At 38.1% G+C, this 4,156-nt stretch overlaps 1 pseudogene; it reads right to left on the minus strand.

Annotated features, from left to right (window-relative positions):
• Positions 1 to 664: 664 nt before the first annotated feature.
• Positions 665 to 3,948, minus strand: LOC116135415 (annotated as a pseudogene).
• Between the last annotated feature and the right edge of the window lie 208 nt (positions 3,949 to 4,156).

The raw sequence follows: 4,156 nt of genomic DNA on the forward strand, positions 1-4,156 counted from the left end.
TGGTGCCTCCATTCATACTTCAAAATTTACTTTAACTCTCTTTTTGTTAATCGGTGTAATGGTAACGAAAGAATAACACAGATAATACCTCCAACTCGGAGGCCAGCACTGATTGAATATTTCATTGGTCGCTCCTTTAGTCATTGTTTGCTTAGTTTTTTTGCTGTACAACAGTAAATGAGTTGGCAATTATTTGGTCATCCATCCAACATATAAATCTACAATAGCATTGAACCTACAAAATTCGAACACCTCCGTTCAATCACAATATACCTGGCATCGACTGGTACAGAAGGAACTAAGGTAGTCACGCGAGCAGTACCTGAAATCAACAAGTACAAGCACACAATGGCTCTTGCCCTAACTACTAGGCAAAAGTTTATATACATAGACAATGTACCAGTTATACAGTTTAATTTGACGTGTAATAACAAGATCACCTCATTTCAAGATAGCAGACCTCAATATCAATCTTTATCCCAGGTTTTATTGCAGAAGAGTAGGTTAGAACCACTAAAATCTGATGACAAAAAATGGGTTCGTTGAAAGAAACAATAGTAGTAGATACTAAGTTTGCATTCAAGCAAAGACAATGTTCGGGAGTTGAGATTAATCTCATCTAGTGTGCTCATTAGATAAGAATGGTATATACAAGAGAAAACTTTTAATGATAGAAGTGGCTCCAAAGTAGAAGAGGCCTCAGGTCTGCTTTCATCTGAGAGTGTTTAGGTGGAGGATGGTATCCAAAGTTGAAACAGTTCCACGATATATTTCCTTTGTTTAACGTTACGCAGCTTGCCCTGCAAAAAAGAAGAACATACTTCACTAATCCACCTATATTATGTATTAGCGCAATTTTCTAGAAAAATTAAAGATAAGATATTATGCTAGTGACAAACTGAAAAACCTGCTAAGAAAGATCCAAAACAACACTGTGTACATATTCAAAGAATAATTATAACCTGGCTTGACCTCAATTAATCAGAAGAATTTGCAGGTTCTCATCCTACAGCTTATGCGATTTTCAGATCAAAACTGGTCTCAACAGCTATTTTCAGCTGAAATAACTGCGATAGCCTAAGATTTTAAGGCAAGATGGCCAGGACAACAAAGGTAACGTGTGTTTTAGTTAAGTCTGAGACCAAGGAGAACACCATCCTTTTTGAAATTAACTGACTTGCAAAAGCAGTAGTAAATGCAATAATCTTAGGCACCTATGAAAAATATCTAAAAATTGGCTCTATGGGTCTTATCATTCTCATCAGGCCATGGATACACGAGGAAGAGTGAAAATGAACCTCTATCAAGGAACTTCTGATCAATATAAGAATTTCAGGGTAACGAGGGGACACTTACCTCTTCCATTGACAACATCGGTAATCTCAGCTCTGGTAGGGACACCAGACTTGACAAGTGACTCTAGAACCTGAGTTGCCCAATGACGTACATGTGCAGCTCCACAAATAGACAAAATTTCTTCCTGTATATCAGCCAACCTTCCACCCCACACTCCACTGCAAGATCTCCTTCGCATCATAACCCAGAGGATTTGATGATTTCATAGCTTCCGAGAGCATAAGGGCAATTTCTCAAACCCACTCTTTGTCTCAATCTTCAAATAATACCCAGGTTCTGAAGTTTCCGTTTCTCCAATTCTGACGGAGCAAAACAATATCACTAATATCTCGAACAAAAGAACACACCACCATGTCAGAATGCCAGGCAACAAATTCAAGATCCATGAGATCCTTTGTAGTAAGACCTTCAAACCGAATATTGCTTTCTGGGATGTTTATGGATTTTTCTGATCCAAGTTTAGTACCTCTAAGACCAGCACGAGTGATAAAGGCAACAATCTTTGAATTACTTGCTCCCTGGATTACTCCCCAAATCTTTCCATCATCAAAAGCTATAGGCTCTCCAGGTTTGACTGAATCAAATAGATAGCCAGAAGAACAAGTTATCCTATGAGCACCACTAGCTGGACCAGACAAATCTTCCTGTTCCAATGAACTATCTCGTGATATGACTAGCAGGTCTCCAACTCTCAATTTGATAGATTTCTCTTTGGCAGGGACATCCACCACCTTTCTAGCTAAGAGCCTACCTTTCTTTCCTTTAGTATACAATTCTGTCCCAGACTAAACATAAGCAGTCCTTGTACATTTAGCCACAAACCCTGTACCAGAAAAAACATGAAACTGTCTAGTAATCTTGAGCATCCTTTTTTTCCCTCTGGCATCATAAAACTTCAAAGTATCACCTTCCTTGAGCTCACTGAGAAATCTTTGGTCATCTATGAATAGAGCTGCATCAGGAGACAAGTGAGAAGGAGGAGGACCTGATCCTTTGTAAGAAAGCCAAACTTGAGCTGGAAACATCACATTTCCAGTAGCATTTTTCTTGGGGGATATTTTAGTTACACATGGACCAGGCTTCAAGCTCCCTGTACGGATTTTCGGTCCAGCTAAATCCATAAGAATTCGACATGGCATCTCCAGCATTTGATAAGTTCTTTTTACTTTTCTGATTCTTTCATTCCAGACACTAGGGTTTCCATGAGCACAATTTATCCTAATAATGGAGGCACCAGCCTTAAGAATGTCACTTATAAGTGTGTCACTCTCAGTGGCTTCTTGCCCGATTGTCACCATAACTTGAGTAGTTCTGTTACCCCGAAGTGAGCCCAACAATAACTCTTTATTAGACAACAGTTTCTTCCTCATCGCTCTAACTGTGAACTTCTCATTTTCCTCTTGGTACAATATTTCCTGAGTGCAACTTCCCACACTAATGTTCTCTTTTTTATCTAGAGAAGTAGTATTCCGGTTCTCCAATAGTTGGATTCCGGCATTTAGACATGCAAGAATGTATGAATTGATAGTCTTCAAATTTAAAAGACCAGTAGAAGAGAGATCTTCCCTTAGCTGCTCAATGTCAAGGCCTTTTAGAGCCAGATAATGAATTAAGTTTGTTGCACTCTCCAAGTAATGTCTGCTAGGCCACAAAAAATAAATTATGTTTAGAAGGCAGAAAGTAACATACCATCGTAACCCAGGTTGCTTCCTAATAAACAGCAGTTGGTAATTGAAACAGATTTATCGTTCCATAAATTACCAGAGCTTGATGAGTGAGAGATGTGTAAAGAATTGGTACAAGAAAAAAGTAGCATATAGAATTAAATATGGCCATGGAAGAATCATAGAATTTTATTCTTTTAAAGTCCATCAGATATTCATGAAATACTGAGAGGTTAAATATTGGAGGCCAAGCTATTAGTGTCCCACTCCGCAAGCACTTAAGAATAAACCAAGAATCCAGGCTCTGCCTAATGGAATATGATACTATAATAACCTTATAAATAAATTATGCGTACCTATGACATAGTTGGAGTTGAGAAGTGTTCCATTGTTCAGACGCTAAACCATGTAAGCGAATAGCCTTTAGTTTTTCAAGAAGGCTTCCTGGCTTTCTCAAATCCTCGGCACCCTGAGAAAGGTCTTCTTCCAAAGATGAAACAAAGGCAACAACTTCTACATCTTGGTGCTCAGAACTTTTATTATCCTCTGTACACAAAACCAGGCCATCATCAGTGAAATCATGGGATGTTTCTCTTTCCGAAACCAGGAGGTCATCAGTGGAATCATGCGATATTTCTGTTCCCAAAACCAGGCCATCATCAGTGCAATCATGGGATGTTTCTCTTTCAGCTTCATCATTTTCATTTGGGACAGAGAAGGGTAAGGTCTTCAGCATAAGTTCCCTCCTCTTTACTGCTAATAATTGAACAACATTAACAGGAAGTCTCACTTGATGCCTACATGTCAAGTGTGAGAGCTTTCCCCTTGGATTGGACAATGCAAACTCTACATAATCAGCCTGAAAAATGGAAGATTTACCACATTTGGACTGGTTTTCTAAGAAAAAGAAAGAAAAGTCGACGCTCATAGATTCTTAATAGAAAACCAAAAAAAAAAAAAATCGATGCTCATAGATTTTTAATAGAAAACAAACAACAATCCACCTAAAATAACTAATGTCATCATCAACATCTGACAACATATCACATTTTTGTTCCAAATTTATCAACAAAAGATACACGAAAAGCATAACGAAAGCATCATATTATAAATGCATAATGTATATAGAGCACAAG

The sequence above is a fragment of the Pistacia vera genome, unplaced genomic scaffold, assembly GCF_008641045.1.
Source record: "Pistacia vera cultivar Batoury unplaced genomic scaffold, PisVer_v2 Contig3, whole genome shotgun sequence".
Classification (NCBI taxonomy): domain Eukaryota; kingdom Viridiplantae; phylum Streptophyta; class Magnoliopsida; order Sapindales; family Anacardiaceae; genus Pistacia; species Pistacia vera.